The sequence below is a fragment of the Canis lupus genome, chromosome 10 (assembly GCF_011100685.1).
Source record: "Canis lupus familiaris isolate Mischka breed German Shepherd chromosome 10, alternate assembly UU_Cfam_GSD_1.0, whole genome shotgun sequence".
Lineage (NCBI taxonomy): Eukaryota > Metazoa > Chordata > Mammalia > Carnivora > Canidae > Canis > Canis lupus.
The window spans coordinates 588004-598044 of NC_049231.1; the positions used below are offsets into that span (position 1 = coordinate 588004).

The 10041-nt window shown below is 40.5% G+C and overlaps 1 pseudogene; it reads right to left on the reverse strand.

The window, feature by feature from the left end:
• Nucleotides 1-4004: 4004 nt before the first annotated feature.
• LOC100686273 lies at nt 4005-6275 on the reverse strand (annotated as a pseudogene).
• Nucleotides 6276-10041: the final 3766 nt, after the last annotated feature.

The window sequence follows — 10041 nt, forward strand, 5'->3', positions numbered from 1 at the left end:
ATCTTAAAAAAAAAAAAGAAAAGGAAAGAAGTCAACGGTAGATGGGAGATGACACATTTTGGAAGAAGGAAATCAAATAGAGGAGAGAGAACTTCACAGTTTAGAGCAAGTTGAAGCCTAAATACCCTTAGTGGGTGAAACCAATAAGAAGCAGGCCAATTAACAACCCCAGCTCCTCATTCCAGAAGCCTCAGAACTTGGAGCCACCAGTCCCTCAATGCCAGTGGTAAAGGACAGCTTATATGGTTTATGTAAATCCCATCCCCATGGGGCAGCTGGGGGCTCAGTTGGTTGAGCGTCTGCCTTCAGCTCAGGTCATGATCTCAGGGTCCCTGCTCAGTGGGGAGCCTCACTCTCTCTCACTCTGTCTCTGTCTCTTTCTCTCTCTGTCAAAAATAAATAAATAAAATCTTCCAAAAAATAAAATAAAATATTGAAATATCTTGGATAGCCATCATGAGCGAACCGGCTAAATAGATATTGATACATAAAGGAATGAAGAACAAGCATTAAAAAGAATGAAGTAAGTGGCTCAGTGGGGCAAGCATCTGTGTTCCGCTCCTGTTGTGATCCCGGGGCCTGGGCCTGGAGCCTGCACAGGGCTCTCTGCTCTGTGGGGCCTGCTTCGCCCTCTGCCTCTGCTGCTCTGGCTCTGGCTCTCATGAATAAATAAATAAAATCTTAAAAAAAAAAAAAAAAAAGCAGTAAGAGCTTTAAAAAAAAAATGAAGTAGGGGCACCTAAGTGGCTCAGTGGGTTAAAAGTCTGCCTTCAGCTCAGGTCATGATTTCAGGGCCCTGGGATCAGGCCTGCCTCCCTCGGGGTTCCTTGCGAAGAGGGGTGTCTGCTTCTCCCTCTCCCTCTGCCCCTGCCCACCCGCTCCTGTGTGCTCGCTCTCTCAAATAAACAAATAAAATCATTTTTTTAACTAAAAAGGAATGAAGTAGCTCTAAGTGTAGTATCATGAAAGGTTTCTATTATAATATTCAGTGAAAAAAGAAAGTTACAAAACAACGTGTATAATGTGAAACGATTTATTAAAAAACAAAAATATATCCAGGTGGTTGAAAGTGTGGAAGGGTATTTACCAGTATCTGAGGAGGGGATGGAGAGAAGGAATTTCTGCGTTTTGCTTTATATCTGTCTACGATATTTAAAATATTTTTACTGTATGAATCAGATTGTAAAATAAAGAAAAATGCAAACCTAAGAAAAGACTGTAAGTGTACAAAAGGTATACATAGGAAAAGAAAATGGATATTTGTATTTTACATTATGGTGCTTTTAAAATCTACTACATTTAGGGGCGCCTGAATGGCTCAGTGGTTGAGCGGCTGACTTTGGCTCAGGTCGTGATCCCAGGGTCCTGAGTTCGAGTCCTACATCGGGCTCCCTGCAGGGAGCCTGCTTCTCCCTCTGCCGGTGTCTCTGCCTCTCTGTCTGTGTCTCTCATGAATAAATAAATAAAGTCTTTAAAAAATAAAACCTCCTATGTTTAGAATTTTGTATCACGGGATGTATTATTATTATACTTTTTAAATAAAGTAAATTTTCTAAACACACACACACACACTCACACCAAAATAACAACAAAAAGTTGAAGCCAGAAAATAGAGAAGCAATGCCCTCATATTCTGAAGGAAATTACTCTCAATCTAGAATGTGATACCCAAATAATGAACCTAGTATGAGAGTAGAATAAAGGCATCTTCGTGGAATGTAAGTTCTCAAACAATTTATCTCCCATGTATCTTTTCTCAGTAAAGGTGTTTTCCACCAGAAAGAGGAAATAAGCCAAGAAAGAGGAAGACCTGAAATCAAGAACATAGGAATTTACACAGGAGATGGGTGATAATCATTCCTAGGATGATGACAGAGAGAAGGTCCAGGTATCAACTACGTAGGCAGTCCAGAGAGCAGCCAGTCCAGACTAACAGGCACAAAGGTGGGTTCCAGAGGGTGTCACTAGGAAAGAAAAAAAAATGGAATCAATGATTATCTAAGACATTTGGTCTTGTGGAAATTCACTGAGGGATGATTGGAAGCTGTAGGAAGAATCAGGCCTAGCAGAACTGGGCAGAGGTAGACTTACCATGAAACTAATGAATTTTAAGCTTCAGGGCCCCTCATTTACATGAATCCTTTACAAGGTGCTATAACTAATTTGTTCCAAAAGTATGTACTCTACTTAAAAGGACCTCTCAAAATGCATAAACTTCAAGCCCTATATTTTTTTTTAAGATTTATTTATTTATTTATTTATTTATTTATTCATGAGAGACACAGAGAGAGAGAGAGAGGCAGAGACACAGGCAGAGGGAGAAGCAGGCTCCACACAGGGAGCCCGATGTGGGACTCCATCCCGGGTCTCCAGGATCACACCCTGGACCGAAGGCAGGCGCCAAACCGCTGAGCCACCCAGGGATCCCCCAACTTCAAGCTCTATAAAACCTATATCTCCCCTGCTGGTGATTTTCTAATTCCACAATTTCTTCTGAACTTGTTAGCTGTGATTTTTAGAAAGAAGAAAGGAAGGAAAGGAAGGAAGAAAGGAAGAAAGAAAAAGAAGAAAGAAAAAGAAGAAAGAAAAAGAAAGAAAGGAAGGAAGGAAGGAAAGAAAAAGAAAAAAAGAAAGAAAGAAAGAAAGAAAGAAAGAAAGAAGAAAGAAAGAAAGAAAGAAAGAAAGAAGAAAGAAAGAAAGAAAGAAAGAAAGAAAGAAAGAAAGAAAGAAAGAAAGGATCCCTGGGTGGCGCAGCAGTTTGGCGCCTGCCTTTGGCCCAGGGCGTGATCCTGGAGACCCAGGATCGAATCCCACATCGGGCTCCTGGTGCATGGAGCCTGCTTCTCCCTCTGCCTGTGTCTCGGCCTCTCTCTCTCTCTCTCACGAATAAATAAATAAATAAATAATCTTTAAAAAAAAAAAAAAAGAAAGAAAAAAGAAATTTCCCAGGGTGCCTGGGGGGGCTCAGTCGGTGATCTGACTCCTGATTTCGGGGTCAGGAGTTCCACACCCAGCGTGGAGCCTACTTAAAAAAATTTTCCCCTTATTATTAAGTAACCCTGAAATACAGCCCTTTACAGGTTACCATATATGTTTGATTCTTTCATCTATTTATAAAGTTTTAAGACCATTTAACTAATAACCTAGAAACCTCTGAAAGTGACCAAGTTTTTCTGTTTGTTTTGGGGTATTTAGGATATAATTACAAAAATATATGTATAAGGGGTGCGGGGGTGGCTCAGTGGGTTAAGCATCTCACTTCGGGTCAGGTCATGCTCTTCGGGATCCTCGGATGGGACCCCTACCTGTGGTCCCCTGCTCAGCAGGGAGTCTGCTGCTCCCTCTCCCTGTCCCCACCCCCTCTTGTGCTCTCTCTCTCTCAAATAAGTAAAATCTTTTAAAAAAATATCTCAACCATCTCAAAAGTTTCCTTGTGTCCCCTTCCAGTCACTACTGCCAAATGTAACCACCATCTTAACTTCTAACACTAGTAATTGGTCTTATTTATATTTGTATTTTTTTAAAGATCTTATTTATTTATTCATGAGAATACACAGAGAGGAGAGAGAGAGGCAGAGACCCAGGCAGAGGGAGAAGCAGGCTCCATGCAGGGAGCCCGACGTGGGACTCGATCTCTGGGCCCCAGGATCCTGCCCTGGGCTGAAGGAGGCGCTAAACCGCTCAGCCACCCAGGCTGCCCTATTATTGTATTTTATATAAATGTAACCAACATGGTTCTTTTTGTTTTAGTTTGGGGTTTTCTGTTTTTTTTGGGTTTTTTTGTGGGGTTTGTTTGTTGTAACAACAACAACAACAACAAGATCTTATTTATCTATCTGTGTATCTATCTCAGAGAGAGAGCAGGAGCAGGGGGAGGGGCAGAGGGCAGGGGGAGAAGCAGACTCTCCGCTGGGCAGGGAGCCCTATGCGGGGCTCTGTCCATCAGGGGCTGCGGGATCAGGATCCGCGCCAGAGGCAGATGCTTAACCAAATGAGCCCCCCCAGGTGCCCCTGTAAGACTTTTTATTTAAGAGGGAACTCTTTGGTATTCCCCAACAGTAAACACTGAGAAACTCAAGTATCAAAGGAGACGCATGAAGGATCATATCTAAAAGACAAAAACCTTAAATTTTCTTATTGCCTTTATGCAATCGATGCATAATATTTAAGTAAAATCAAATTCCTTATTAGGTAAACTATTTTTCATACGCTGCCTTCTCTTTATCTTTCTGCACCTTTATCTTTTGTTGACTTTCAGCAATTCCGGCTGGATAGCTTCATCTTCTGGGCGTCTCCTGAGCTTTCTTAAAATCAGCCAACGCTTGATCATTCTTGTAATCCTTGACATCCTTGAGCTCTAGGGCACAGTGCTGTGGTGTTTGATGGGTCTATTTCAAGAACCTCCAAACAACTGTCAATCGCTCCCTGCCAATTTGACATCTTGGGTTCCTCAGCACCAACATTCAGCATGCAGTTTATTTATTTATTTTTTAAATTTTTTTTTTCAGCATGCAGTTTAAAGCTATAGGTTGCTTCGATCTATCTGCTGTCTCTCTCCCTTTTTTTTTTTAAAAAGATTTTATTTACTTATTCATGAGAGACACACACAGAGACACAGGCAGAGGGAGAAGCAGGCTCCATGTGGGGAGCCCGATGAGGGACTCAATCCCAGGACCCCGGGGTCATGCCCTGGGCTGAAGGCAGACACTCAACCACTGAGCCACCCAGGTGTCCCTATCTGCTTTCTCAATGACAGTCTTTGAACCTTCCACATATCTTAAAACTTTTACATATTTTTTAAAGATTATTTATTTGTTTGAGACAGAGAGATACAGAGAGAAAAAGAGAGAGAGAGAGAGAGAGAGAGAGAGAATGAGCAGGGGGAGAGGCAGAGGCAGAGGGAGAAGGAGACTCCCCACTACGGGTGAGTAGGGAGCCTGACACGGGGCTCAATCCCCGGACCTGGAGGTCATGACCTGAGCCTAAGGCAGATACTTAACTATCTGAGCCACCCAGGAGCCCCAAACCTTGTGCATACTTTTTAATGGCCATCTCTTAGTTCTGAGATTTGGAAAAAGCATTTCCAATGTTTTTTAATTCTTCTGTTATTAGTCAACAATTTTATTATTTTTTTAATTAGTAAAATTTAATCTACATCTTTTATTTTTTTTCTAATCTACATCTTTTAAAGCTGTATCTGCATCCTCAGGTTAATCTGGATGACTGTCACCAGAACCATCTTTTGGGAATATGCCCCAGTCATCCCCTTCCTTCAATTCCCCACATTTTTCAATAACGCACAGTTTGGCAAGTTTTTCACCTTTCACTTCTACATTTTCCAGTATTCTTGCCACCTCCATTCCTTTAATTACTTGGCCAAATACCACCTGTCTCCGATCCAAATGAGGAGTCTAAATTATTGTGATAAAGAACTGAGAACCATTTGTGTTTTTTTTTTTTTTCTGAGAACCATTTGTATTGCATCCTGCATTTGCAATGCTCAATAAACCTTCCCGATCATACTTATAACAGAAATTTTCATCTTCAGGAGTTCCTGGGTGGCTCAGTCGGTTAAGTCTCTGAATGGATCTCAGCTCAGGTCATGATCTCAGGGTCGGGAGACTGAACCCCATCTCTGACTCCACACTCAGTAAGGAGTCTGCTTGAGACTCTCTTCCTCCTCATCACCCTCTGCCCCTCCCCCAACTCATGCTTGCGCTCTCTCTAAAATAAATAAATCAACCTTTTTTAAAAAAGGAATTTTCATCCTCAAAATTTTCATCATAAGTACTTTCTCTACCTGTCCCATTTTGATATGAGAAGTCTATACCCTGAATCATAAATTTCTTAATAATTCAATAGAAGGGATGCCGGGGTAACACAGTGGTTGAACCTCTGCCTTTGGTTCAGGTCGTGATCCCGGGGTCCTAAGACCCAGTCCTGCATCGGGTTCCCCACGGGGAGCCTGCTTCTCCCTCTGTCTGTGTCTCTGCCTCTGTGTGTGTGTGTCTCTTGTGAATGAATAAATAAAATCTTTTAAAAAATAATAATTCAATGGAGAGGGCACCCATTGAAATGCAGAGGTTTCCCAGTGGTGGGTCCAAAGCTTCTTCCTCCTGTACACAATGCCTGAAAATTTTCTGCAGTTTTAAGTACAACATCTGCAAACAATTCTAAGTTCGACCAACTTGCTCCCCTCTGATATCCACATCAAAGAAGACTTAAGGGTTAGTGGGGTTTGGAGGGCTTAGTTTGCGGGGGGAAGCGTGGGACATTTTAAATTGCAGATGCACTTGGGAGCAGACTCTTTCTTTTTAATTAAAAAGCTCTTCTATACATATTTATTTTCCTGTGTACCTAGAAAAATATTTTAGATGATTATTATCTTAGGTCAAATTGTCCCCACAAGAAGACTTTAATAGTTTATACCACCATAAGTATGAGTGTACCCATTTCCCTCATACTTACCACACTGAACTTTTTTTTTTTCCTTAATAACATAAGAGTAAAGTGTATCTGGTTCTTTTACTATTCATTTCCTATAGAGAAACATTACATATAGGAAAACAAAGATGGCAATACAAGTCAGAAGACAACGGAATGACATCTTTGAAGTACTAAAAGAAAAAATGTCAACCTAGAATTCTCTATCAAGTGAAAATTGAATTGTCTTATTTCTGACTCTGACAAAGTAACTGGTATCAGACTAGCCCTCCCACCACACACACACACACACACACACACACACACACACACACTCCTTGAAAACTGCACAAAATATATGAAATAACTGTTTTAAGATATTGGGCAAGGGCAGAGTAGGATTGTGATGATCACTAAGAGAAAGAAAAAAACAAATTATGTGCATCTTCCAATTATCCCAACTATCTGCCCATAAATTCTCTTCTGACTATAGCACAAAGATGGGAAATCGAAGCAGAGTCCTGTGGTTTCATTGAGCGGAGGAGACAGAGATTTGATTTTGGGGAGACCAAGGAGGCTGGATTCTGTGACAGAAAACTAGAGAGAAGGGAGCTATGCAAAGAAAGAGCTCCACAAATTTGCATAGTGGTCCTGTGAGTCTTTGGCTGAAGAGTAGGCTGGACATGCATGCATGAGAGGGGAGACTCCTTGAAACTGGCCAAAAATCAACTGCTAGGCAAAGAACAACTACAGGAGAATTATAAAGTGAATAATTGCTGGAGCTTATACAGGGATGCAAGAAATTAGAGTTCCAACCAGTCAGATTGGAGAGACTATGTCAGATATTCAGAGCATTCATTAGCTACCTCAAAAAAGCAGTGCCTTAGGAGTGGACTTCTACTAACCCATGAGTAAAGCTACTCCAGACCTGCCCTAACAAAGCTTAAAAACTTACCTCAAAAGTATCAAGCTGATATGCAAATAAATTAGCTGCCTGCCAGAACAAAGCTCAATACTCTTAAAGAAAGACAATAAAATCCAGAAATTCCACAATGTAACATTTACAATGCCCAGCATCCAATGTTCTTTCCAAACACTGAATAAATAGACAAATAAGCAAAAAAAAAAAAAAAAAAAAAAAAGTGTGACCTATAGCCAGGAGAAAAATTAGACAGTAGAAATAGACCCAGAAATGACAAAAATCATGCAATTATTAGGTAAAGATTTCAAAACATCTGTTATAAGTTCAAATATTTAAAGAAAACCATAAATCCAATGAGGAAAGATATAGAGGCTATACAAAAGACATGAAAAATACCATTGCATGACCTTAACAGAAAATTAGATGATGAAGTTGAAAAGATCAGTGAACTTGAAGACATGGAAACACAAACTATGTTAACGGAAGCACAGAGAGAAAAGAAAGCTGGAAGGGGAATAAGCAGAGCCTCAGTGATCTGCTGGATGATATCAGCATTCAACTACACATGTCATTTGGAGCACTGGAAAATAAGGGGAGCAGAAAAGAATATTTGCAGATATTATGGCATAAAATTCACAAGATTCAATGAAAAATAACACCAAGATCCAAATAATCTGATGAACCTCACACAGGATAAACACAAAATTATTCCTGGACACAGCATAATCAAATTACTGAATACCAATGATAAAAAGGAAATCTGAAAAGAAGGCAGTGGAAAAGATACATTACATATACTGAAGCAAAGACGAATATAAGCATTAACTTCTCATCAGAAACAGTGCAAGAGGGGATCCCTGGGTGGCTCAGCGGTTTAGCACCTGCCCTTGGCCCAGGGTGCGATCCTGGAGTCCCGGGATCGAGTCCCACGTCGGGCTCCCAGCATGGTGCCTGCTTCTCCCTCCTCCTGTCTCTGCCTCTCTCTCTCTCTCTCTCTCTCTCTCTCTCTCATAAATAAATAAATAAATATTAAAAAAAAAAAAAAAAAAAAGAGAGTGCAAGAGGGATCCCTGAGTGGCGCAGCGGTTTAGCGTCTGCCTTTGGCCCAGGGCACGATCCTGGAGACCCAGGATCAAATCCCACGTCGGGCTCCCGGTGCATGGAGCCTACTTCTCCCTCTGCCTGTGTCTCTGCCTCTCTCTCTCTCTGTGACTATCATAAATAAAAAAAAAAAAAAAGAAAGAAAAGAAACAGTGCAAGACAGAAGACGATGGAATGACACCTTTAAGTGCTAAATGAAAAAGGTGTCAACCTACAGTACTATTTCGCATGTAAAAATGACGACAAAGGGATCCCTGGGTGGCGCAGTGGTTTAGCACCTGCCTTTGGCCCAGAGCGCGGTCCTGGAGACCCGGGATCGAATCCCACGTCGGGCTCCCGGTGCATGGAGCCTGCTTCTCCCTCTGCCTGTGTCTCTGCCTCTTTCTGTGTGTGTCTCATGAATAGACAAAAAAAATCTTAAAAAAAATAAATAAAAAGGAAATAGCAAATATGTAGGTAAAAACAAAAGACATTTTTAGAAAGTTGTTTAAAAGATAGTTTACTTGGGCAGGCCGGGTGGCTCAGCGGTTTGGTGCCTGCCTTCGGCCCAGGGTGTGATCCTGGAGACCCAGGATTGAGTCCCAAGTCGGGCTCCCTGGGTGGAGCCTGCTTCTCCCTCTGCCTGTGTCTGTGCCTCTCTCTCTCTCTCTGTGTCTCTCTCATGAATGAATAAAGAAAATCTTAAAAAAAAAAAAAAAAAGGATAGTTTACTCTTTATGGGGTGCCTGGTGGCATGGTGGGTTAAGCATCTGACTCTCGGTTTCGATTTGGGTCTGATCTCAGGATCATGTGATGGAGTCCCGTGTCTGGCTCCGTGCTTCCCTCTCCTTCTGCCCCTCCCTTCTTTGCACTTTCTCTGAAATAATAATAATTAAATAAATAATTATAAATAAATAATTAAATATTTTTAAAAAGGAGATAATTGACTCTTTGGGGCACTGGGCTGGCTTAATCAGTAGAGCTTGAGATTCTTGATCTTGGAGTTGGGAGTTTGAGCCCTGCATTGGATATAGAGATTACTTAAAATAAGTTAATTAATTAATTAATACAATAGATTCAAGACAAAAACAGTAATAATATACAGTGGGATATGTGTAGAAGTAAAATGTATGACAACGATAGCAAGAAGGATATGCAAAGGGAAAATGGTAGTATACTACTATACAATTTTTACATTACACATAAAATTATGTAATATTATTTGAAGATAGTCTGTGATAAGTTAAAGATACATATAATAAGCCTTAGTGCAACTACTGAAAAAATATATAGTTGATAAGAGAAAATAAAATGAAATACTAAAAATACTCAATCCAAGATCAGCGGGTAAACGAACAAAAATAGGACAAATTAAAAAAAAAACAACAGCATGGTGGTAGATTTAAATCCAACCAAATCAATTGGAATTGTCTGTTTATGTACTTTGCCATTTTTCTATTGGAGTAGTTGTCTTTTCTTATTGATTTGCAAGAGTTCTTTATATATTAAAATATAAAGGTTTGTGTATGCTTTCTGCCTTTAATGCTATTATGATAGCAAACTTAGACACTAAGGTAGAAAAACATAAGCTATATTCAGGAAATAAACATTGAATA